Source organism: Poeciliopsis prolifica, unplaced genomic scaffold (assembly GCF_027474105.1).
Source record: "Poeciliopsis prolifica strain line A6 unplaced genomic scaffold, Auburn_PproV2 SCAFFOLD059, whole genome shotgun sequence".
Lineage (NCBI taxonomy): Eukaryota > Metazoa > Chordata > Actinopteri > Cyprinodontiformes > Poeciliidae > Poeciliopsis > Poeciliopsis prolifica.
Window position 1 is genome coordinate 2,015,587 of NW_026562434.1, and position 27,988 is coordinate 2,043,574.

General features: G+C 40.0%; 1 pseudogene; it reads right to left on the bottom strand.

Moving 5' to 3' along the window:
* Positions 1–27,788, bottom strand: LOC129379634 (NLR family CARD domain-containing protein 3-like; annotated as a pseudogene).
* Positions 27,789–27,988: the final 200 nt, after the last annotated feature.

Here is a 27,988-nt window from a genome sequence, read left to right on the forward strand (position 1 = left end):
CATTGTGAATTTTTGACTGGAAAATGATAAAACATGTTGATCCAGTTATAATCCTGGAATAATCCTGGAATAATCCCCGGGTTGTGTAGAAAAGTTTAACCAAGAAACAGATTGGATCCATGAAAATATATTTCTGAATGAAACAGACATATAGAGACTGGACTATCTTTTAAACAGTGAGATTTTCTAGCAGGATGAAAAACTTTAGACTCTTTAGACTCAAATCAGCTCAGAAACAGAGAGGAACCATAAATGGCCCACCAGACTGTAAAACCAGGAATCAGAGGTTCAGTGAATGTGGTGTTGAAGGTGTGGAGGAGGATCAGTGAGTCAGAGGAGACTCTGTAGAAGGACAGAATGCCAGCAGGACAGTCCACATACACTGCTACTCTGTGAGAGACAGAGGGGGAAGAGAGATGAGTTACTATATAATTGTGCCAGACAGAGTAACCACCAACATCAGAGCATCTGAGCCTCCAGGAATGATCATTCCATCCAAACAAACAGTCGCCACTGTTTCCTTTCCTCCTGATTCTTCTGTAACTCACTGATATATAAACATCTCCTCTCCACTCAACCTCCCAGTAACAGCGACCAGTCAGACCAGTTCTACACAGCAGCTGAGGATGGTTATCAAATCTGTCTGGATGATCAGGATATGACTGAAGCTCCTTCACACGTGTCACCTTCCTGTTGTCTTCAGACAGTTTGAGTTTTCTGTTCACTGTGTTTGTGTCGATGGTGAGTTGACAGGAATCTGATGGAGAGAACAAACACAATCCAGCTGCAGTTATTGATCATTTATTGACACTTTGACTCCTGAATGAGTGATGTGACAGTTTGAAGATGGTTGAATGTGAGCTGCTTTGTTGTCATGAATCAGATGAAAAACACACTTACATCTCCATGGACCTGGAGTCAAGAATCGGCCTCCAGCAGGCTCCACCCTGAAAGGAGGAGGGGGGTCAGACCATCGGTCTCTTTCAGCACTTCCTCTACCAACCAGCACCACCAGGTGGCGCTGCACACATTTACAATGAGCCCAAGAAGAAGAAGCAGCATCCTGAACCCAGCAGCTGCAGTAATGGCTTGTGAAAGTAATCCTCCCTCCACTGCAGAAGTTCTGGATGAGCTGATCTTGACTTTTTATCTTTCCTAGTAAATTTATCAGAACTTTGGATCTGAACCAGTTTCTGCTCTCATTTTTACATTTTCTACTTTTTCCTCATCATTCACTTCAATTCTTCCTTCCTTCTGGAAAACAAGGGATTTCTTATATTCCCTGATTTTATTCATACTTTTGATCATTTTCCAGATGTCGCCCCCTGGTGGAGAAAAACTGCCACATAGATGGATCTACTAAACTTCTAAATCTCTTTGCATTATGAATAGTTTTCTTCACTTTTTCATGTGTTTTATATTTTAAAACACATAAATTCATTAAAGTTGAGAGGTTTGCATTAAATCTGAATTTATTTATTTCACTCTGAGATCTTTAAACATCCATCTGATCACCATGGAGCTGCTTTTCTTCTCCTCTTTGCTTCTGGGGGCTGATTGGTCTGAAGCTCCATCCAACATGGTTTTAATGTTTCTATCCTCAGTAAATCATCATAGGAATCTAACAGCTGAACTCCTTAGACTCCTGAATGAGTGATGTGACAGTTTGAAGAAGTTGAATCAGAATAAATTCATTATTATTTCCAGTTCCTATTTAGCTCCAGGCTCTCCTCACGTTCTTAGTCAGAAGAATTTTCCACAATCAGCTGAAATCTTCCTAAACACGAGTGTTAAATCAAGAACTGATCCGTTTCCTTCATCAACATCTTTTGTCTCTTTTCCATCATTCAAACATCATCAGTTCGTATTTCTAAATATTCTTCTGCTCTTTCAGTTACTTTCAGTTTTCTGTTTCCATCCCATTATATTCCATATGCATTAAAGTTACAACATGTTATTGATCATAATTATATCTTTCTTGATCAGTTCCTCTATTTATGTTTCTTGTTTCTTTCTTCCTGTCACTGAAACATTTAATCTTATTCTAAAATCTATATTTGCTCTCAGCCATGTCTCTTTATTACTAATTATTAGCGACTGTCAAACAAAATCTCTGATCAAAACTTAAATACAAGCTGCAGTTAAGATGATTTTATTTTCCTCAATATCATCAAAGATCCAGAACATCAGTGGATAACAGATATTTGTGTCCAAAAGCATTAAAACCAGATTAACAGATTTAAACAAAGATCAGAGATAAAAACATAAAAGCTTAAAGTGATCAGTAAAAACTAAACCTCCTCCATCATCACTGACTAAAGTCACCAGGTGAGCAACAGCTGATCTATAATCACTAATAACACCATGTGATCCAGCACTACATCTATACACAACACCAATAATGTCTGATTTATGATGTTATTAATCTTCATATTTTTACTTCCTGTCCATCAGCCAATCAGCTTCTTGTATTTCCTCAGTAGATCATCAGTGGAAGCCCCGCCCAGCCCATGATGCTCCTGGTTTGTGAAGACAGAGAGACAAACTGAACTCTGATAGGAAACAGTTTGAACTGATTTTCTCTCTCCAACCTCTTGGTTCCACATGGAGCTATATTTGGCCCCCTGCTGCTCTGAATACCATGTTATTGTGGTTCAGTAGATGGGTTGGTTTCCCAGGTTCATTCAGAACCATGTGACAAATTCCTACAGTTTTTAATTGATATAGTTTGCAAACTTACAAAGCCAAAATTACCAGCAATATTTATAATTTCTGCCTTGTATTTATAAATACAAGGCAGATACTGAATTAGCATAATAAATTTTAATCTTCAAACTAAATGTTTCCCAGCAGACTGACTAAAGACATTTCTCCCTCTTCCTCCTCTATCAGACCTTCTCTGCTCCTGCAGCAGGTTCCTCCATACCTGAGAGCTTCCAGTCTCCAGTGTGGATCCTTCAGTCCAGCCGACAGCAGCTTCACTCCTGAGTCTCCTGGATGATTGTAGCTCAGGTCCAACTCTTTCAGATGGGAGGGGTTGGAGGTCAGAGCTGAGGCCAGAGAAGCACAGCCTTCCTCTGAGACCAAACAGCCTGATAAGCTGCAGACACACAATTCATCACATGATGAGAAAATGAGAACATTGAGGTAGAGACCAAGGTCTGAACTGATTATTTTCACGAGAAGAAAACAGACAAGAAACTTGAGATTCACCTGTTAATAACATAAAATAGAAATAAAACTATTTCATTTTGTAGATAATAAAAAAATCTAAATTTGTTATCTGTAAAATTAATGATAAAGTCTAACAACTGGTTGCAGGAAGAATCTGCAATAATGCTTCTTTGTACACTGATGATGCAACAATCTATCAAGTGTCCAGCGTTACACTAACAGTTAAAGCCTGATCTCCATCTTTCTACATTCCTCTCTTCTTGGTTCTTTCAGCCTGGAATAAATGAAAACCAGCTGAGTTTATGTGTCAAGACTTAGCATGATTAGCCTCATAACAGTCAGACATCTACTGATGTTATAATCTGATACTGAAATAAAATTTACATAATATCTTATAGCAGGTAATGAACAGAAATCTGGTTTCACCAGGATTGAGAAAATTTTACCTGAGAGTTTCCAGGTTGCAGTTTGGACTCTTCAGTCCAGCAGAGAGAAGCTTCACTCCTGAATCCTGCAGGTTGTTGTTACTCAGGTCCAGTTCTCTGAGACTGGAGGACTGGGAGCTGAGAACTGAGGACAGAGCTTCACAGCTTCTCTCTGAGAGGTTACAGCCACTCAGTCTGAGGAGACAGGGAGGAAAATCTGTTATTAATCCATCAAATGTTTGTGTTACTTTACAGTCAATAATATTCTTCTTCGACTGATTGAAGAATAGATCATATTTTTCTAAACTTTATGATGTCTTTAGTTTGAAATAATTTATTCTATAGTTGGGACTCAAGACTTGAAGAACTGAACTACAGGCAACAAGGACACTGGCAAGAGAAATATTAAAATCTACAATAAACTGCATTAATACAGTGACACTTTCAATAGAAAGAAGACAATTTCTGCTGCTTCAACATGTAACATCATGCATAGTCGAATATGAGAGTCTGTCTCTCTTTTACTCATCACCTGCTAGCAGCAGACTAGGAAACTATGTACTGATAAATAATAAGTAAATACCAGTAGATGGTTTGGTTTCCTACGTACATTAAGCACCAGGTGAAAGAATCCTAATGTTTTAATGGGCTGATGTTTGCAAAGTTGTACAGTCCATTTAATCCCAAAGTAGTTTCTGCAAAACAAGAGCATGCATTTCCATCCTTAGACCTTCCTAACATATTTATGAATTAATTAGAGGTCAGTTGATTGATCGGTTACCTATCATAATCAGCTGATTTCTGTAAAAAAGTGTCTCATCGCTGATCACTGATCACTGTCTCCTGTTGCTGATCACCTGTATCTCACTTCTCAGCCTGCATGTGCAGCTCATCTCATCTTTCCTTCTCACTGCACAGCAACAAATCCTGACATGAATAACTATAACACTCTGATACTGAGTGGGGAAGTTTGTGTATTGCAGCGGGAAATTACCTCGGAGGTGAAGCATGTTAAAATGCATCAATACAATTAATCTAATATGGTATTTAAAAACATGTATTTGATGGAGTTTGGCTACATTGAGGTTCAATGCAGGAACAAAATGACATCCTGAGCGACTAGACAGCAGGTAAAGCAGCTCAACTACCAACAGTCACCTGGATCAGCATCACGGTCAGAAATAACTAGAAAAATTCTTCAAACTGGAAGTGAAAGAGGCTGGTTCTCCTCTCGCTGTTGAACCTTCACTATTTATTACTGGTAGTTATATTTCACAGACATGGTGCTGCTAAACCTCCACCTGCAGTGAACTCACTGCTTAAAGCTGGAGCAGGTAATGTAAACAATGACAACAAAAACAATTCACATATTAAAGCTGTCGCTATTCTAAAACATGAGACATAATTCATAAAAAAAAAAATAAATAATAATGATAATCAATCTCCTCTCCCTCCTCCTGTGTTCTGCAGAATTACTCAACTATGTCAGAACCAGCCAATCAGAATCAGCCAATCAGAATCAGCTAATCAGAATCAGCATTAATCAACAAGCTGCTCTCAGGAAGTTTAGATTTAGAAACTCAGGATTGTTTATTTTGATGCAATCTGCATTTGACTTTGAATGAATGTTTCCCTCTTTTACTGGACATTATTGACATAATAAGTGTTATGAGATTTATTTAACTAATCTATAGTTTAGGGTACAGACAACATGACTGTTAAATATTGCTAAACTGGTTGGTTTTTAAGTTGTCCTTTAGACTGAGTAGCTGCTCTATTGTCTCTGAAAGTATGAGAAGCACAGCCTTCCTCTGAGACCAAACAGCCTGATAAACTACAGACACACAATTCATCACATGATGAGAAAATGAGAACATTGAGGTAGAAACCAAGGTCTGAACTGGATATTTTCATGAGAGGAAAACTCTCAAGAAACTGGAGATTCACCTGTTAATAACATTAAAAAGTAATTGTTGGAGAAATTGTGATATTATTAATCAATTATTTGTTATTCTCATTGATCTTTATAATGTATCTTTAATTGATGCTTTCCTTAAAGTTAAAGAAACAAAATCTTCCTGCAAGTTTACCTCTTGGTGAAGAGCTCTGCTTCGGTTGAATAAAACCATCATTGCTAAGATCACTACATATTTTATTAATCTTTGTGCCTGGAAGGAGATTATCTAGTACAGAATGATTGTGTGTTAGTTAGTGAATAACATTTGACGCTGTAGCTGTTTGCCCCCTCCCTTTAGAGCTACAGCGTCCTTGTGATTAGGGATCCTAGAAATAATAAAATAGAGGAGCAGACAAAATATGCTTCAGAGCGGTAGGAGATTGTAACTGAAGCACATCTCTGTCCGTTCTCCTCGCGAGTGAAAAAGAATCTAACTCTTTTGTCTTTTCTGTCTTTGTTAATGTATGTTTAACAGGTGTTAACCCTAACATTTTTGGTCCTTCGAGCCGGATGTCATATACTGGAAAGATTCCGGCAGGTGTGGCGGACCCCAGTAAGACCGTGCGCACGGCAAGAGAACCTGTTAAAGGACTGGGCTCGGCCTGCCTGCTGGGATCTGAAGGTTGACGACACTCCAGGGAAAGACAAGAGAGGGTGAGTGATTCTTCTTTAAAAAGTGGCGAATGACGTTTTAGAGAGTAAGTCATTCTTCTGTGTGAGAGAAGAGTGACTTCTTCTTTGACTCAAGGTTGTTGCGCACACAAGTGAAAACCCTGTCAATTCTAGACTCTAACAGGTAAAAGTAATGCACAAAATCCGTGAATAGGCTAACGGAGCCTGGTGCTTCAAGGCTGGAGGCCTTGTCCTGTTCTGGGGAACCAACAATTGTACTATTGTGGGCAATGATAGCAGCCCAACTAATACTAGAAATGTTCTGGGTAATAGCAGCTCAAATAACTAATACCAGCACTGTTCTGGGTAATAACAGCAACTCAAATAACAATTGTACTATTGTGGGTAGTAACAGTAGCCCAACAAAATACCTGCACTGTTTTGGGCAGTAACAGCAGCCCAATTACTAATTGTACTATTGTGAGCAGTAACAGTAGCTCAACTAGTACCTGCAGGCTAAACGGATTGCGGAGTCCGGCGAAAACAGGCGCTTAAGTTCCGTATCAGTATGTAAGAGATAAAAAAAATAAAATAAACTAGAAAATAAGGGTTGGTAAACCTTACCTCGCTGGAGGTCTTGTAAAACCTTACTGGGACGAGGACTTGCAAACCTCACCTGCTTCGGTATTTTGCAACCTCACGTGGTTTGAGATCTTACGAACCCCACCTGTTGTGGGCAACGGGGCCCGACGAATACCCGTGTTTAAACGGACGGCGGAGTCCGGCGATAACAGGCGCTTAAATTCCGTGATAAAAAAAAAAGTGTGTATGTGAGTGTGATTGGAGTTATAAATACCACTTGGTATTTTATCTCATATAAAACAGTAGGGTTGTAAGCAGCAAACCTCTTGTGGATGCACAGGCAAGAACTCTCCACTCGAAAGAGTTGAAGTGAGAGTTACCACAACAGGTCTTTTCAATTGCTGGCCTACTGAATCAGATCTCCAGTTTCTAGGACTCCCTAGGAGTCAGCAAAAACTGGTCCAAATTTAAATAAAAAAAAAAATGGGGAAATGAATAAGTAAAACTAAGCCAACAGACAGTCTAAAATCAAATAACTGGAAAGTTATTAAAGATCGGGATAAAATAAAACAAAAAACAAATTTAAATAAAAAATTGTACGAGGAAGGGTATGATGATGTACAATTTTGGTTAGAAGTAGCGCAAAAAGGAGAAAGTGGGGAGAAAGAAATTTCAAAAGAAAAGGAAAAGGTTCCAGGAGCCTTTTTCCAGGATGAGGAACAAGTGTTTTATGAGGACAGGAGAGGAAGAGAAGGCTTTAGGGGCAGAGGTCAGAACCTTAGAGGTTCAAAAGGTAGAAGGGGGAGAGGAAACTACAGGCACAGTTACTCAGGATGCTGGTGTTGCGGGCAGGAAGGACATTAGCCAGAAATTGCCCAAGAAAAGAAAACAAAAAAAAAACACAGGACAGTCAGCATGATTAAGATCAGAGAAATTGGGGAGTGAAGAGGTCCAGTTAAATCTTCAGGATTTACTTTCTATGGACAGCATAAGACCTGAAATAACTCTCCTAATAAATGGCAAACCTGTAAATTTCCTCTGTGACACGGGTGCATGTAGAAAAACATGTAGAGAAAACATTCTTGGGGTAAAATATTTGTGGTGAAAATGTCAAGATCAGCTACAGGAATAAAAGAAGGGGATTTCTTTGTTGTCCAGGGACACAGGGAACTGTATTACTTTTATTCATTGGATGTGCCCAACAAACCCCCACACAACACTGCACAAACACTTCTGGCAGAGGGGCATAAAGCCATTTCTGCCCTACAGGATCAAAAGTCTCCTGATGATTTGCATGTCACACTTTGGTTCAAAACAGTTCCTGGGCCTGATAGGAACTATGAAGCGAGACTCAACAAGGTCACCCCAGCCAAGATAACTGTGACCTATCTGTACACAGACACAAACATGTGACTGATCCACACACATTGTTGAATTCTCTTAGATCAGATGCAAAAGTATTCACGGTTGTAGACATCAGTAATGCCTTTTTCTCAATACCAATTGAGAAAGAGAGCCAATTTTGGTTTGCTTTTACTTTTGAAGGGAAAAGATACACATACACCAGACTACTTCAAGGCTACTGTGAAAGCCCTACAATTCTCTTTCAAGTAATGAGTGCAAGTATGTCAACTTTTCAACCCCCAGGAGGGAGCCAAGTTTTGTTGTACATAGTTGATGTTTTATTGGTTTCTCCAGACAGGGAAACCTGTAAGCAAAACACTTTAGCGCTTCTGCAACATTTAGCTAAAGAAGGTCATAAGGTTAACAAAATAAACTTTAACTGTGTAAACGAAAAGTAAAATATTTGGGTCATAATTTGAGTGAAGGAGGACGAACCATAGCGGAGGATAGAAAAACGACAATTCTCCAAGCTCCCAAACCACAAACCAAAAAAACAAATGATGTCCTTTTTGGGGTTGACTAACTATTGTTGAAACTGGGTGCCTAATTATGCAGAAATTGTGGCAGCTCTGAATAAATTAATGTATAAAAAAGATCTTAAAAATGTCTTCTTTGTTGTGGGCAGATGAAGCAGAAGAAGCACTTTGCAAACTAAAACAGGCCCTCGTGTCAAGCGCTGCGTTAGCATTACCAGATTATCAATTAAAAAAAACCTTTTGTTCAGATGGTGGATTGTAAATGTCATGTCATGACCTCGGTGCTAGTCCAACAGCATGGTGATAAAATGAGACTAATAGCATATTTTTCTTCAAAACTTGATAGTGTAGCATGTGCTTTACCACATTGTGTGAGAGCTGTAGTTGCTGCTTCTATGGCAGTAGAAGTTAGTGCTCCTATAGTTCTGTTCCACCCATTAACATTAAAAGTAACAAATGCAGAATTATTAAAAGAATTATTACAAGTCGTGCACAAACAAACAAAAACAACTAGCAATCTGTAAATGTGCGGCGCACACTGCAGGGACAGATAAGGTGTCCCTAGGGAATGCTTTCGAAGACAAAATAAAAAATAAAAAAAAAGCAGCTGAGGGAGAGATAAATGTATTACATGTGGACGTAAAAATTTAATTTATGAAAGAAACTTTAAGAGACATGCAACAATTAAGTCCTCAAAATGAAAAGGATTTATGGATAAAAAAAATGGAGCAAAATTGGAAAATTATATGAAACTGAACCTATTTTACCAAGAAAAAGATGTGTATAAATGGGCTGCAATATTGAGCCATGGCGTTTCGCATGTCTCAACAGGGGGGATGGTAGGATACATCAACATTACACTACTTATGGAGTTATTTCTTATTTAAAAAAAAATTCTGTAGGACCTGTTTGATATGTACAAAACATAACTCTCAGGGCAATCTAAGACCACGTAGAGGAAAATTTCCTACTCTGCAATATCCATTTCAAGTAATGCACATGGACTTCATAGAATTGAATAAAAGTGAAGGACAAAAGTATTGTTTAGAAATAATTGATGCTTTTCTAAATGGATTGAACTTTTTCACTAAAAACCCAGATGCAGCGGAAAAGCCAACTTGGATACATTTAACACACTGCAAAAAGTAATTTAATTTCAAAAGTAATTGGGAAGCAAGCTCAAGACGCTCACCGACCTACAGGGCAAAGTCCAGGTTACAAAGGGGGTTAAACCAAATAGTTTTTCCGTCTCAAAACTGGTGAAGATTGTCCACAACCCTGTAGTGTCTTTAGGAGCAGAACGAACTTGCACATTAATGAAAATAACAAGTGAATATATCTTTTTGTTTTTATTTTGTGTTTTCATCTGGGAACAATTCACGTCACGAATAAAAATGTATTCTTGTAGCACTGTTTACAGAATGAGGATGAGTATTCAGGTATGTTTTCCACCTAGTTCTATTATCATTTTTTTAGTCTCCTGGGCAAGTATGACATCGGCAAACTACAGAGATTAAACTTGATGTATGACAAATGATGTTTTAACACTGGACTGTTCTCTCTGTGAATAATGATTTTAACCCTGTCTCTCGTGCAGATGTCTGGTGGTGGTGTGGTGGTAACAAAATTTTTGATAGATTGCCTCGGAAGGTAACAGGGATATGTGCTTTAATTTCTTTATTATTGCCTGTTTCTGTTTATCCTATGACTGTTGATCATCTAATTCATGCTTTAACTGATGTTGTGCCTCAGCAGTAACGTCAGTTGCAGAAGCGAGACCTGACCTGGAGGAACAATGATCCTACATACATCGATGCCATTGGTGTTCCCCGTGGTGTACCAGATGAGTATAAATTGGCCGACCAAATTGCAGCAGGATTTGAGTCCACAATTTGTTGGTGGTGCACATTAAACAAAAACGTTGACAGAATCAACTACATCCATTACAATGTACAAAAACTGGGCAACTGGACACAGGCAGGCTTCGAGGCGGTGCATGAGCAGCTGGCCGCTACATCACTGATGGCTTTCCAGAACCGTATTGCACTTGACATGGTGCTGGCTGAACGAGGGGGAGTGTGTGCAATCTTTGGTGAAAGATGCTGCACTTTTCTACCCAACAACACAGCAGCTGGTGGCAGCCTGACGAAGGCCATTGAGGGGCTCCGTACCCTTAATGGTAAGATGAAGGAGTTCTCTGGAGTAAATACTTCCAGGTGGGACGACTGGATGAATGTTTTTGGAAAGTACCGAACCCTTGTGTCCTCTGCTTTAGTGTCGATGGCTGTCTTTGCTGCCATTCTAACCTTGTGTGGATGCTGTTGTATTCCTTGCCTGCGTTCTTTGTTTAATCGTCTCATCACTACAACAATTTAGCCCATGGGGAACCAGATGACGCCGATGTATCCTTTACTAGTAAAAAATCCTGAGTCTGACAGAGAAAGCTCTGATGAGGACTCTTTTGATGTGTATCCTGATTCTAAGTTTTGGACTGAGTATAAACCTTGAATGTAAACATGTTTGCTTTCTTAAAAATGAACTCCTAGTTGAAAATTGTTTGAAGTGGCTGTTTAGGAAGGATATGAGAATTAGAACAAATATTTGATAAACAGGGGGGAAATGTTGGAGAAATTGTGATATTATTAATCAATTATTTGTTATTCTCATTGATGTTTATAATGTATCTTTAATTGATGCTTTCCTTAAAGTTAATCTCATTATAGAATTAAGAATGTTTCTTGTATTGTTCATTTACTCTGATTCCTTTCTCAGAAGGCCTCACTGACAGAGAGCAGAAACAAAATCTTCCTGCAGGTTTACCTCTTGGTGAAGAGCTCTGCTTCGGTTGAATAAAACCACATTGCTAAGATCACTACATATTTTATTAATCTTTGTGCCTGGAAGGAGATTATCTAGTACAGAATGATTGTGTGTTAGTTAGTGAATAACATTTGACGCTGTAGCTGTTTGCCCCCTCCCTTTAGAGCTACAGCGTCCTTGTGATTAGGGATCCTAGAAATAATAAAAAGAGAGGAGCAGACAAAATATGCTTCAGAGCGGTAGGAGATTGTAACTGAAGCACATCTCTGTCCGTTCTCCTCGCGAGTGAAAAAGAATCTAACTCTTTTGTCTTTTCTGTCTTTGTTAATGTATGTTTAACAGGTGTTAACCCTAACAGTAATAAAACTTTACTTCATTCTGTAGGTAATAAAAATCTGAATTTATCGCTTGTAAAATTAATGATAAAGTCTAACAACTAGTTGGAGGAAGAATCTACAATAATACTTCTTTGTACTCTGATGATGCAACAATCTGTCAAGTGTCCAGCGTTACACTAACAGTTAAAACCTGATCTCCATCTTTCTACATTCCTCTCTTCTTGGTTCTTTCAGCCTGGAATAAATGAAAACCAGCTGAGTTTATGTGTCAAGACTTAGAATGATTAGCCTCATCACAGTCAGACATCTACTGATGTTATAATCTGATACTGAAATAAAATTTACATAATATCTTATAGCAGGTAATGAACAGAAATCTGGTTTCACCAGGATTGAGAACATTTTACCTGAGAGTTTCCAGGTTGCAGTTTGGACTCTTCAGTCCAGCAGAGAGAAGCTTCACTCCTGAATCCTGCAGGTTGTTGTTACTCAGGTCCAGTTCTCTGAGACTGGAGGACTGGGAGCTGAGAACTGAGGACAGAGCTTCACAGCTTCTCTCTGAGAGGTTACAGCCACTCAGTCTGAGGAGACAAGGAGGAAAATATGTTACTAACCCATCAAATGTTTGTGTTACTTTACAGTCAATAATATTCTTCTTGGACTGATTGAAGAATAGATCATATTTTTCAAAACTATATGATATCTTTATTTTGAATTAATTTATTCTATAGTTGGGACTCAAGACTTGAAGAACCGAACTACAGGCAACAAGGACACTGGCAAGAGAAATATTAAAATCTACAATAAACTGCATTAATACAGTGACACTTTCAATAGGAAGTAGAGAATTTCTGCTGCTTCAACATGTAACATCATGAATAGTTGCATATGAGAGTCTGTCTCTCTTTTACTCATCACCTGCTAGCAACAGACTAGGAAACAATGTACCGATAAATAATCAGTAAATACCAGTAGATGGTTTGGTTTCCTAGGTACATTAAGCACCAGGTGAAAGAATCCTACTGTCTTAATGGGCTGCTGTTTGCAAAGTTGTACAGTCCATTTAATCCCAAAGTTTGTTCTGCAAAATAAGAGCATATATTTCTGTTCTTAGACCTTCCTAACATGATATTTATGAATTAATTAGAGGTGAGCTGAGTGATCCTTTGTTACTGATCATAATTGGCAGATTTCATGAAAAAGTGTCTGATCACTGATCACTGATCACTGTCTCCTGTTGCTGATCACCTGTATCTCACTTCTCAGCCTGCATTTGCAGCTCATCTCATCTTTCCTTCTCACTGCACAGCAACAAATCCTGTCATGAGGAACTATAACACTCTGATAGTGAATGGGGAAGTTTGTGTATTGCAGCGGGAAATTACCTCGGAGGTGAAGCATGTTAAAATGCATCAATACAATGAATCTAATATGGTATTTAAAAACATGCAGTTGACAGAGTTTGGCTACATTGAGGCTCAATGCAGGAACAAAATGACATCCTGAGCGACCAGACAGCAGTAAAGCAGCTCAACTACCAACAGTCACCTGGATCAGCATCACGGTCAGAAATAACTAGAAAAAGTCTTCAAGCTGGCCGTGAATGACGCTGGTTCTCCTCTCGCTGTTGAACCTTCACTATTCATTACTGGTAGTTACAGTGGGGCAAAAAAGTATTTAGTCAGCCACCAATTGTGCAAGTTCTCCCAATTAAAAAGATGAGAGAGGCCTGTAATTGTCATCATAGATAAACCTCAACTATGAGAGACAAACGGAGAAAAGAAATTCAGAAAATCACATTGTCTGATTTTTAAAGAATTTATTTGCAAAATATGGTGGAAAATAAGTATTTGGTCAGCTACAAAAAAGCAAGATTTCTGGCTCTCACAGACCTGTAACTTCTTCTGTAAGAGGCTCCTCTGTCTTCCACTCATTACCTGTATTAATGGCACTTGTTTGAACTCGTTATCAATATAAAAGACACCTGTCCACAACCTCAAACAGTCACACTCTAACCTCCACCATGGGCAAAACTAGAGAGCTGTCAAAGGACACCCGAAACAAAATTATAGACCTGCACCAGGCTGGGAAGACTGAATGTGCAATAGGTAAACAGCTTGGTGTGAAGAAATCAACTGTGGGATCAATTATTAGAAAATGGAACACATACAAGATCACTGATAATCTCCCTCGATCTGGGGTTCCACGCAAGATCTCATCCCGTGGGGTCAACATGATCACAAGAACGGTGAGTAAAAATCCCAGAACAACACGGGGGAACCTGGTGAATGACCTGCAGAGAGCTGGGACCAAAGTAACAAAGGCTACATGGTGCTGCTAAACCTCCACCTGCAGTGAACTCACTGCTTAAAGCTGCAGCAGGTAATGTAAACAATGACAACAAAAACAATTCACATATTAAAGCTGTCGCTATTCTAAAACATGAGACATAATTCATAAAAAAAAAAATAAATAATAATGATAATCAATCTCCTCTCCCTCCTCCTGTGTTCTGCAGAATTACTCACGTATGTCAGAATCAGGCAATCAGAATCAGCCAATCAGAATCAGCCAATCAGAATCAGTATTAATCAACAAGCTGCTCTCAGGAAGTTTAGATTTAGTAACTCAGGATTGTCGATTTTGATGCAATATGCATTTGACTTTTAATGAATGTTTCCCTCTTTTACTGGACATTATTGACATAATAAGTTATGAGATTTATTTAACTAATCTATAGTTTAGGGTACAGAGAACATGACTGTTAAATATTGTTCAACTGGTTGGTTTTTCAGTTGTCCTTTAGACTGAGTAGCTGCTCTATTGTCTCTGAAAGTATGAGAAGCACAGCCTTCCTCTGAGACCAAACAGCCTGATAAACTACAGACACACAATTCATCACATGATGAGAAAATGAAAACATGGAGGTAGAATCCAAGGTCTGAACTGGATATTTTCATGAGAGGAAAACTCTCAAGAAACTGGAGATTCACCTGTTAATAACATTAAAAAGTAATAAAACTTTACTTCATTCTGTAGGTAATAAAAATCTGAATTTATCACTTGTTAAATGGATGATAATGTCTAACAACTGGTTGGAGGAAGAATCTGCAATAATACTTCTTTGTACTCTGATGATGCAACAATCTATCAAGTGTCCAGCGTTACACTAACAGTTAAAACCTGATCTCCATCTTTCTACATTCCTCTCTTCTTGGTTCTTTGTAACCCGAGTGTAATTTTAAACCTTCAATTCCTCTGATTTTCTACTCTTTTGCCTTTTAGCCTCAAATCTCGCGATGTTTTAATAGTATTATGATTGATTCTCGCGAGATTATCGTTTAGCCAATCGCGGTTGAGTACTGGGGTCACATGTACCTTTCCAGTTTACCCGCTAGGTATATTAGCTCAAGCAAAAGGGCGTGAAGGGTAGAACGCGTTGGAAGGAGCAGAGCTGGCAGGTCAGTTAAAGCGTAGCATCATTTAATTGCTGTAAATGTGTACGATGCTCACTTAATGTGCTGAACTATAGGATCCCATTATTGTGAGCCGGAAAGTGAGATGAAAAAGATCCGGTAGTATGCCACAAAACTGCGGAACTGGTGAGTGTTTTTGTGAATGACTTGGCGTTGGCTTATAATCACTGCTGTTGTGTAGCCACTAAAGAAAAACTGATTGTACACTCCTTTTGATAACCAAAACGGGTAATTGAAGTATTTATTGAACACTGGTTATATTAGTATTTTACATTTCATGTTAATTGATAATATGGTGTATATTTATTGACTGTTTCATGAATGTAATTTATATTGAATTTTAGATTTAATGAAATTGCAATTGATCAAATGATAGAATTATTTATAACACAAAATGTTATTTATTGAATTGTGTATACACTAAATGTTAGATCATATCAATATATATTGAGGAAGTGGTCCTGTTTTGTTATTCAGGCCAGGTGGATGGTGAGCTATGAGACAGGCCTAGAGCCAAAGAAAGATTTCACCTGTTGGTGACAGAAGACTGCTTACTTCTCCTACCCAGCTGGTAGGAGAATCCTACAAAGAACTCTGTTCCTTCTTTGATTGGACTTTCAATTACCCAGGATGTGAACCACGCCCTGGATACTCCCCTTGTTTGCAAGCCTGATTAATCCCCATTCGGGGTGGATGGACTAAGGGGTTGTAAAATGAACTTTGGGAACGATTGATTAATTTGTTTTTTCCCCTCTGTTGTGTTTCTTCTTTTCTCCTCTGTTTTTTTTTATTTCATTGTTTTGTTTTTTTTTTTTTTCCCTTGATGGCCATTTGCATATCCCAATGTTGTGGTTGTAAATATGTAAATATGATATTCACATTGCAAATACAAAACACTCGCAGCTGCAAAACTCTAGCCTAACTGCTCTTTCGTGTGTCGTACCTATTCTTCTGAAAAGAAACTGGCCTATTATCTTGGTTAAAAGCCATTATATTGAATAACAATTTAGATTGTCTTTTCAAATATGCTACATACATTAGTGGTGAGCTAGCCAGGATCAGTTGTATAGAAGCTGGAGTGTTGCAGTTGCTAGTTGTTGCTAATATGGATGTTTTGGTGAAATGTGGGGTTAAAATACCTAACGCAGTGTTGATTAGACATGCAACGAACTCAGAGACTGATAATGAAGTGGCTGATTTTCTGACTGGATACGGGTCAATGGAAAAGTTTGAATTTATAACTGATTCTGACTCAGATTTCTATAACTGCATAATTTTTGAGTTTTCATCAGGGAGTGCGTTGGAGAGGCTGCGTAAAATCTTGCCTTACACGTATGTTTGCCAAACTAAAAAAATTACTTATGAAATTGAAGAGCTGTCAGTAGTTTGCTCCGAGTTGGAAACTAAAATAAAAACTGAAACGTACCTGAGTGAAATGAAAATGTGGCTAAGCTTACAGGTCAGGATTACACAGATGTCTTCAGGCGTGTAATGTCTCTACTGGCCAATCCATCACTGAACTTTGTCCAGTCCCATCTTCTTTGAAGACTTCCCCAGAAGAAGAGGATTTGGCCATGGCTGCTTCCCTTACATCAAAGATGGCAACCAAGGGTGGTTTTCATCTTAAGCCAGAAGATGTCGCTGCAGAGGATGGGGAGTCGCCACATGTTCAACCTGATCCTACCGCACATTATACGTCACGTCCTTCTGGACCTTTGCCAGCCATGTCTTTGTCAGATATCAACCCACCTGGAGTCCAGAGGTATGTGGTTGAGCATATCATGAAAAGTGATGACAATGCAATACACATGTCCTCATTGAAGCTTAGATCATTTTCTGGTCGAACTCCAAGACCACAACATGAAACAGACTATGAAACTTGGCGATCTAGTGTTGACCTTCTGTTAAAAGACCCTGTTGTATCAGAACTACAGCGTTCTAGATATTTGACAGTTTGTTACCACCAGCTGCAGACATGGTTAAACATCTTCAACCAGATGCTCCTCCTTTAATTTACCTCAGAATCTTGGATTCTGCCTATGGAACGGTCCAAGATGGCGATGAACTGTATGCAAATTCATGGAGCAGTTTCAAGACGCAGGTGAAAAGCCATCCGTTTATTTACAACGCTTGCAAGTGACTCTAAACCATGCCTTACGGAGGGGTGGAGTATTGGCTGCTGATTTTGAAAAGCATCTGCTGAATCAATTCTGTCGTGGATGTTGGGATAACACCTTAATTTCTGAGCTCCAGCTTAAACAGCGCAAGTCAAAACACCGTCTTTTGCAGAATTGTTGTTGTTGCTAAGAACAGAAGAAGACAGAGAAGCTGCCAAAGCTCAGCGTATGAAACAGCATCTTGGTTCCAGTAAACCCAGGGCTAGTGTACATTTACATCATGCTTGTGCACCAGTTGAAGAACAAAGTGCTTGATAATTTGACTGTTATCACCAAGCAACTTGCCAAGCAGTGGCTGATATACAAAAACAATTGGCTGCTCTTACAAGTGTTCAGTCTGGTCAGAACCCGCCCATTTTGCCAAAATCTATGCATGTTGCCAAGTTCAGTCAGTCTCCACAAACTAGTAAAAGTGTGTCTCAACCCTCTCTCAAAAAGCATCTTCATCACCCAAGCCAGGTTACTGCTACAACTGTGGGGAAGATGGACATATAAAACCTAAGTGTGACAACCCTCCTGATCCTTACTGGTTGCTGCCAAAAGAAAACAGTTAATGGAAAAGCAGAAGAAGTGGCAGAAAATGAACCCGCATAGTGCCCTGTCGTTAACTGAATCAGGTTCTCGTTGAGGGGCGAACGGGAACTGCAGAGGACCAGCAAAGTCCCACCAAGCAGACACCTATAAGATGCACTAATTTGTCTCATGTAACTCCTGAGGCTGCAGAATTGCCACAAGGGTTGATTGGCTCAAAATGTACTGGTCAAGTAATAATAGCTGGGGAGCAAGTTCAATGCCTGTTAGATACAGGATCCAAGTTACTACAATACCAGTTTCATTTTACAATCAGTATTTTTCTCATCAACCTGTGAAACCATTAAGTGAGCTATTACAAGTAGAGGGAGCTGCAGGCCAAGCTGTCCCATACTTAGGGTATATAGAAATGACGGTCATTTTTCCCAAAGAGTTTATTGGCACTGATCTGGATGTTTGTACTCTGGCACTTGTGGTTCCAGATGTTAAAAGTGGAACTCAGTCCCATGTTCTGATAGGAATGAACACTCTTGATTCATTGTATGACAAACATCTGAAAGATGAACGTGTTAGCTTAGCCCAGCAAAGTATTGCTATAAAGCTGTTCTCAAGCTGCTTCAGTTGCGTCATCAGCAGACCCAAGAACCCAGTGTATGTGACGTAGCATTAGATAGTGAGTCGCCTGCAGTTATTTCAGCAGGCCATACCAGAGTTCTAGAAGGGAATGCCCATACCAGCTTGCTGCCGGTTAGCAGTTGGGCATTAGTTGAGCAGCCATCTACTCCTTTGCCGGGAGGATTGTGTGTGAAAAGTTGTCTGGTGTCATTGCCCAAGCATACACCTCATAAGATCCCAGTGGTTATCACAAATGAGTCAAAACAGAGCATAACATTGTCACCGTCTGCTATTATTGCAGAAATTACAGTGTCACCTCAGCTTCTTTCTGAGGTTTCCTGTAGTAATATGCAGCCCAGGAACACTGACAAAGTTGATCTCCAGTTTGAATTTGGAAATTCTCCAGTGTCTCCTGATTGGAAGATCACATTATTGCTAACTCAAAGAAATACCAGAAGTGTTTTCTCATCATGACCTTGACTTTGGATGTACTGATCGGGTGAAGCATCACATCCATCTTCATGATGAGACCCCATTTAAACATCGTGCTCGTCCTATACATCCAAATGACATTGAAGCTGTTCGCAATCATTTGCGAGATCTTTTGGAGACAGGGGTAATAAGGGAATCAGAGTCACCATTCTCTTCACCGATAGTAGTCGTTCGGAAGAAGAGTGGAGATGTTCGGCTTTGTATAGATTATAGAAAGTTGAATCTACAAACAGTGAAGGATGCCTATGCATTGCCAAATTTGGAAGAGTCATTTTCAGCTCTCACTGGTTCACGCTGGTTCAGTGTTCTTGATCTGAAGTCAGGCTATTATCAGATAGAAATGGAGGAAGGTGATAAGCCTAAAACTGCATTTGTGACTCCACTTGGGTTTTGGGAATTTAATAGAATGCCCCAAGGTGTGACTAATGCACCAAGCACTTTTCAGCGTCTTATGGAGAAGTGCATGGGGATTTGCATTTAAAAGAAGTTTAGTCTTCTTGGATGATTTGATTATATTCTCTGACACTCTAGAAGAGCATGAGAGTAGGTTGATAAGAGTGCTGCATCGACTTAGAGATTATGGCCTTAAATTATCACCACAAAAATGTAAGTTTTTCCAAACTTCTGTGCGTTATTTAGGCCATGTAGTTTCTGAGCATGGGTTGAAACGGATCCAGAAAAGATAAGTGCTTTAAAATCCTGGCCAGTTCCTCAAACTTTAAAAGAACTGCGATCATTTCTCGGATTTGCGGGGTATTACCGCAGGTTCATAAATGGCTACGCTGCTATTGCTAAGCCTCTAAATGACTTGACAAGGGGGGTATTCTCCTGCTCGCAAATGTGTCAGTAAAACAACCATCACAATGAAAAACCATGATGCAAAACAACCTTTTAATGAAAGGTGGACTGCACAGTGTCAATCTGCTTTTGAAACATTGATTGACAAACTGACTACAGCTCCAGTACTTGGTTTTGCTAACCCAAGCCATCCTTACATTCTCTGCATACAGACGCCAGCACCACTGGGTTGGGGGCTGCTCTTTATCAAGAACAAGAGGGAAAGCTACGAGTTATAGCATATGCTAGCCGAGGGTTGTCTGCCAGTGAAGCTAGATATCCAGCCCATAAATTGGAATTTTTAGCTTTAAAATGGAGTGTAACTGAAAAATTCCATGATTATCTTTATGGCTCCAGTTTCACTGTTGTTACTGATAACAATCCATTAACATATGTCTTGACCTCTGCTAAACTTGATGCTGCTAGTCATCGATGGCTTGCTGCACTGTCTACATATGATTTTAAATTGCAGTACCGTGCTGGCAGCCAAAACAGAGATGCTGATGCCCTCTCCAGGAGACCACATCCCCAAACACCTGACCCACAAAGAGAATGGGCCATGGTGCAGCAATTCATCACAACCCATATGAATGAAATGGAGGATGCTACAGAACTCACCTCAGATGTGATCAGAGCCATTTTGTCACAGCTGTCTACTGAGAGGCCAAAGTCTGGATGGTCCTTTGGAGAGAAACATTACTCTAGTGGAAACTGTGAGTATGACCCTACAGTTCTCCCTGACTTATACATGGATGAGACCCAAGGATTGCCAGTGCTTCCATCACTGTCCCTTCATGACATCAGGGAGAAACAGAGAGCTGATCCTGTTTTGAAAGAAGTTATTCATCAGCTTGAAACAGGAGAGAAAATCCTCCAACTGTCAGGGCTGAGCTTCCTGACCTTCCTCTGGTGATGAGAGAATGGAACGTCTTGAACTAAAAGATGACATTTTATATAGGAGGAGGCAGGATGGTGAAGTCCTATCATTTCAGCTTGTGTTGCCAGAGGAATGCCGTTCTGTTGTTCTTTCAAGCCTTCATGATGATATGGGGCACATGGGGATTGAAAGAACACTTGACCTTGTAAGAGCTAGGTTTTTCTGGCCACGCATGTCTGTAGATGTAGAAAACAAGATTAAAACTTGCAATCGCTGCATTCGTCGGAAAGCTTTGCCAGAACGAGCTGCACCATTGGTGAATATCCAGACAAGCCGGCCACTTGAGCTCCTGTGCATGGATTATCTATCAATTGAACCTGATAAAAGCAACACTAAAAACATTCTTGTCCTCACAGATCATTTTACTAAGTATGCTATGGCTTTTCCAACAGCCAATCAAAAAGCGAAGACCGTTGCAAAATGTCTGTGGGAGAATTTTGTTGTGCATTATGGGTTTCCTGAACGCCTGCACACGGATCAAGGGCCTGATTTCGAGTCTCACCTCATTAAAGAGCTCTGCAACATTGCTGGCATTAAAAAGTCACACACCACGCCATACCATCCCCGTGGAAATCCTGTTGAAAGGTTCAATAGAACTTTGCTCAGTATGTTGGGTACTTTGGAGCCAGAGCAGAAAACTAGATGGAAAGAGTATGTCAAGCCACTTGTTCATGCTTATAATTGCACCCGAAATGAGGTTACAGGTTTTACTCCATATGAGTTGATGTTTGGCCGCTGTCCAAGACTTCCTGTTGACATGGCTTTCAACTTGCCTGTCAAAGAGTTGTCATCTCAATCACATTCTCAATATGTGCAGAACCTGCGTTCTCGGCTGAAGGAAAGTTTTCAGCTAGCTTCTAAAAATGCAGAAAAGATGGCAAGAAGAAACAAGATTCGTTTTGATCAGAGAGTAAAACCAGTAAGTCTTGAAAAAGGTGATAGAGTATTAGTCCGAAATGTGAGGTTCAGAGGCAAGCATAAACTGGAGGATAAGTGGGAGACAAACATCTATGTGGTGATTGGTCGTGTGGGTGAGCTTCCTGTGTATATTGTAAGACCAGAAGCAGATCCCTCTGGAGGGACCCGGACTCTGCACCGCGACCTTCTTCTCCCTTGTGGATTTCTTCCTCAGACTGAAGTTGACCCACCAGTTTCCACACCGGCTCATAGGCCGCAGACCCGCAGTCTACAAGAACCAGTGGAAGAATTGGAGGAAAGCCCAGATGAGGAGGATGAGGACTGGAGGGCATCTCGATTTTCAGTTTTACCAACTGTGAAGGTCAGTGTTGAGGGGACATGCCCTACCCAGCCCATAAATAGAGTCTCAGTTCCTGAGATGGAAAAAGAGAATCCTTCATCTGATGAGGATAAGTCGTCTCTACTGCTTGATGCTATGGATCCACTTCCAGCCCTGGAAAAAGTTCCTTCACAAGATCAGATGGACCCAGGAAATTCACCTGAACTTGAACATGTTCCTGAGCTAAGCCCATCTGAAGATTTGGAGAGCCATGGCCCAGTAGAGACATTACCAAATTCGACCATGCCAGCATCACATTCCACAGAATCACCAAAAGATGCTCATCAGGCTAGTGATGGTTTAAAAGCTGAACAGTCAATTCGTCGGTCTAGTCGAGAGCCAAAACCAATTAAGCGCTTTCAGTATGCTGCTTTAGGAAATCCTTTAATTTCTGTAGTGCAAAATCTTTTACACAGTCTAGCTACTGCTTATGGTGAAATGGTTGCTGAACCTGTTTCAGATGCTCCTGTGCGTCATAGTGTTCAGATAATTTAGCATGCACCGGTGTTGCATGGAATTAAGGGGGGGAGGATGTAACCCGAGTGTAATTTTAAACCTTCAATTCCTCTGATTTTCTACTCTTTTGCCTTTTAGCCTCAAATCTCGCGATGTTTTAATAGTATTATGATTGATTCTCGCGAGATTATCGTTTAGCCAATCGCGGTTGAGTACTGGGGTCACATGTACCTTTCAGTTTACCCGCTAGGTATATTAGCTCAAGCAAAAGGGCGTGAAGGGTAGAACGCGTTGGAAGGAGCAGAGCTGGCAGGTCAGTTAAAGCGTAGCATCATTTAATTGCTGTAAATGTGTACGATGCTCACTTAATGTGCTGAACTATAGGATCCCATTATTGTGAGCCGGAAAGTGAGATGAAAAAGATCCGGTAGTATGCCACAAAACTGCGGAACTGGTGAGTGTTTTTGTGAATGACTTGGCGTTGGCTTATAATCACTGCTGTTGTGTAGCCACTAAAGAAAAACTGATTGTACACTCCTTTTGATAACCAAAACGGGTAATTGAAGTATTTATTGAACACTGGTTTATATTAGTATTTTACATTTCATGTTAATTGATAATATGGTGTATATTTATTGACTGTTTCATGAATGTAATTTATATTGAATTTTAGATTTAATGAAATTGCAATTGATCAAATGATAGAATTATTTATAACACAAAATGTTATTTATTGAATTGTGTATACACTAAATGTTAGATCATATCAATATATATTGAGGAAGTGGTCCTGTTTTGTTATTCAGGCCAGGTGGATGGTGAGCTATGAGACCAGGCCTAGAGCCAAAGAAAGATTTCACCTGTTGGTGACAGAAGACTGCTTACTTCTCCTACCCAGCTGGTAGGAGAATCCTACAAAGAACTCTGTTCCTTCTTTGATTGGACTTTCAATTACCCAGGATGTGAACCACGCCCTGGATACTCGCCTTGTTTGCAAGCCTGATTAATCCCCATTCGGGGTGGATGGACTAAGGGGTTGTAAAATGAACTTTGGGAACGATTGATTAATTTGTTTTTTCCCCTCTGTTGTGTTTCTTCTTTTCTCCTCTGTTTTCTTTTTATTTCATTGTTTTGTTTTTTTTTTTTTTCCTTGATGGCCATTTGCATATCCCAATGTTGTGGTTGTAAATATGTAAATATGATATTCACATTGCAAATACAAAACACTCGCAGCTGCAAAACTCTAGCCTAACTGCTCTTTCGTGTGTCGTACCTATTCTTCTGAAAGAAACTGGCCTATTATCTTGGTTAAAAGCCATTTATATTGAATAACAATTTAGATTGTCTTTTCAAATATGCTACATCTTTCAGCCTGGGATAAATGAAAACCAGCTGAGTTTATGTGTCAAGACTTAGCATGATTAGCCTCATCACAGTCAGACATCTATTGATGTTATAAATCTGATACTGAAATAAAATTTACATAATATCTTATAGCAGGTAATGGACAGAAATCTGGTTTCACCAGGATTGAGAACATTTTACCTGAGAGTTTCCAGGTTGCAGTTTGGACTCTTCAGTCCAGCAGAGAGAAGCTTCACTCCTGAATCCTGCAGGTTGTTGTTACTCAGGTCCAGTTCTCTGAGACTGGAGGACTTGGAGCTGAGAACTGAGGACAGAGCTTTACAGCTTCTCTCTGAGAGGTTACAGCCACTCAGTCTGAGGAGACAGGGAGGAAAATATATTATTAAAGAATTCATAACAGTCTTTTTTCCAGTCAACAATGGACTGTTTTATATATAATTATGTTGCCTTTTGTTGTGAACTGGTTCAGTCTATATTTGGGTCTCCAGCCATGAATGACTGAACTAAAGGCAACAAGGAGGCTGGCAAGAGAAATATTAAATTCCTCTATGAACTAAATGAATCCATGTCAGTTTTAACAGAAAGAGTCCAATGAAGCCTGAGAATCAAGGCTGGGCTGAAGATCAGCATCACAGCTGGTTTGAGGGAAAACAGCAGCTTGAATCAAAGCAGAGCAAATCTCCAGTTTCATCTTTACATTTCTCCCTCTTCCTCCTCTATCAGACCTTCTCTGCTCCTGCATGAGGTTCCTCCATACCTGAGAGCTTCCAGTTCAGTAGGTAATAAAAATCATCATTAGTCAGATGTACAATAAATGAGGAAGTCTAACAACTGCTGGGAGGAAGGATCTGCAATAATGCTCCTTGTGCACCAGGATGCAGCAACCTGTCAAATATCCAGAGCTTCACTACCAATGTTAGCCTGAGCCAAACCTTTCCAAATTTCTCTCTTCTTGGTTCATTCAGGCTGCAGGGAAGGAAAACCAGCATGATTACCCATCTCACGGTAAGACATCTGTTATTGTTTTACTCTATTATTTAAAAAACATTTGCATCATAACTGATAGAATATAATGGACAGAAATCTTGTTTCAATGGAATTGAGAACATTTTACCTGAGAGTTTCCAGGTTGCAGTTTGGACTCTTCAGTCCAGCAGAGAGAAGCTTCACTCCTGAATCCTGCAGGTTGTTGTTACTCAGGTCCAGTTCTCTGAGACTGGAGGACTGGGAGCTGAGAACTGAGGACAGAGCTTCACAGCTTCTCTCTGAGAGGTTACAGTAACTCAGTCTGAGGAGACAGGGAGGAAAATATGGTATTAAACAATTCATAAAAATGAATATTTTTCAATATTTCACGTGGACAGAGAAGGAACTATCTTATTTTACACATATTTATGAAGCCTTTTGTTGTGAAATGGTTCATTCTATAATTGGTCCTCCAGCCTTACAATTTAGAACTATAGGCAACAAGGAGGCTGGAAAGAGAATTAGATAATTCCACAATTAACTAAGTTAATACAATTTAAATTTTAACATAAAGAGGAGTTTTGGTGCTGTATCTCATTTATATATCCCCCAGTCAGACACTTTGAAGAGACAATGCACCCATATATAAACTGAAGAATGAATATGTATTTACCTCATCATATCTCTGTCAAAAATAACTGCATTAACAATGTGTGTCCTTACAGAGTTTTCTTGGAGGCTTTAACCACTGGCAGCAGCCTCAGAAGAACCTCCTCTGAAGCAGAGTATTTCTTCAGGTCAAACACATCCAGATCTTTTCCTGATGACACTAAGATGAAACCCAGAGCTGACCACTGAGCAGGAGACAGTTTATCTGTGGAGAGACTTCCTGAACTCAGAGACTGTTGGATCTCCTCCACTAGAGAATGATCATTCAGTTCATTCAGACAGTGGAACAGATTGATGCTTTTCTCTGCAGACACATTCTTACTGATCTTCTCCTTGATGTACTGAACTGTTTCCTGATTGGTCTGTGAACTACTTCCTGTCTTTGTCAGCAGATCTTTTAGGAGTCTCTGATTGGTCTGCAGTAAAAGTCCCAGGAGGAAGCGGAGGAACAAGTCCAGGTGTCCATTTGGACTCTGTAAGGCCTGGTCAACAGCTCTCAGATGGAGAGACTTTAGTTTAGGTTTGTTAAATAATGAAGATGTCTTAGATGTTTGTTTTTCTTCCATCAGGTTGATACCAGAGTGATGAAGGTCAGATGAACATGAAGAGCAGCCAGAAACTCCTGAACACTCAGATGGACGAAGCAGAACACCTTGTCCTGGTACAGACCTCTCTCCTCTTTAAAGATCTGTGTGAACACTCCTGAGTACACTGACGCTGCTTTGATATCGATGCCACACTCTGTCAGGTCTGATTCATAGAAGATCAGGTTTCCTTTCTGCAGCTGATCAAAAGCCAGTTTTCCCAGAGACTCAATCATCTTCCTGCTCTCTGGACTCCAGTGTGGATCTGTTTCAGCTCCTCCATCATACTTGACCTTCTTCACTTTGGTCTGAACCACCAGGAAGTGGATGTACATGTCAGTCAGGGTTCTGGGCAGCTCTCCTCCCTCTCTGGTCTCCAACACATCCTCCAGAACTGTAGCAGTGATCCAGCAGAAGACTGGGATGTGGCACATGATGTGGAGGCTTCGTGATGTCTTCATGTGGGAGATGATCCTGCTAGCCTGCTCCTCAACTCTGAATCTCTTCCTGAAGTACTCCTCCTTCTGAGGGTCATTGAACCTCTGACCTCTGTCACCATGCTAACACACTGAGGAGGGATCTGATTGGCTGCTGCAGGTCGTGTGGTTATCCAGAGGAGAGCAGATGGAAGCAGTTTCCCCCTGATGAGGTTTGTCAGCAGAACATCCACTGAGGTGGACTCTGTAGCATCAGTCAGGATCTCCTTGTTGTGGAAGTCCAGTGGAAGTCGACTCTCATCCAAGCCATCAAAGATGAACAGAACCTGGAAGTGTTCAAAGCTGCAGATTTCTTTGGTTTCAGTAAAGAAATGATGAACAAGTTCCACCAAGCTGAACTTTTTCTCCTTCAGCACATTCAGCTCTCTGAAGGTGAATGGAAATATGAACTGGATGTTCTGGTGGGCTTTGTCTTCAGCCCAGTCCAGAGTGAACTTCTGTGTTAGGACTGTTTTCCCAATGCCAGCCACTCCCTTTGTCATCACTGTTCTGATTGGTTGATCTCTTCCAGGTGGGACTTTAAAGATGTCTTCTTGTCTGATTGTTGTTTCTGGTCTGTTTGGTTTCCTGGATGCTGTTTCAATCTGTCTGACCTCATGTTCATCATTGACCTCTCCAGTCCTTCCCTCTGTGATGTAGAGCTCTGTGTAGATCTGGTTCAGAAGGGTTGGACTTCCTGCTTTAGCAATTCCCTCAAACACAGACTGGAACTTCTTTTTCAGACCAGATTTAAGTTTATGTTCACAAACTGCAGCAAAATATCCTAAATTAACACAATAATGAAAATCAGATATGAAAAAAAATTGGCTTTTTAATTTGATTACATCACTTCAGTAAATGTGTAATTTATCTATCATTTCAAAGTTCTTTAGAAATCCTCTTACTGGTCTGCAGATGGTCAGCCAGCTTTTCCTGCTTCATCTTCCTCAGGAAGTTCAGTGTGATCTTCATCACTGCCTCTCTGATGCTCCTCCTCTGCTCTTCATCATCACCTTCCAACATCTCATCATCTCTCTGACTCTCTGAATGTTCTGAGTAATCTGGACTCAGAACTTTCTGGATCTTCTTCAGTTCTTTCTTTACAAAAGTGACAATGTTGTCCTCCAGCAGCTGGAACAGAATAATAGATGAAGGAAAAATCAGAGTGAAATCATGGAGCCAAACACCAGATGGATGTTGGACAGACTGACAGTCCTCTGGTCTACAAAGTGCAGCATGAAGGTGACTTTGAACAGAACTCGTGAAAAAAGTATTTAAAGTTCATATACAGACCATAAATAGGGAGTCCAACTGTGTTTGAT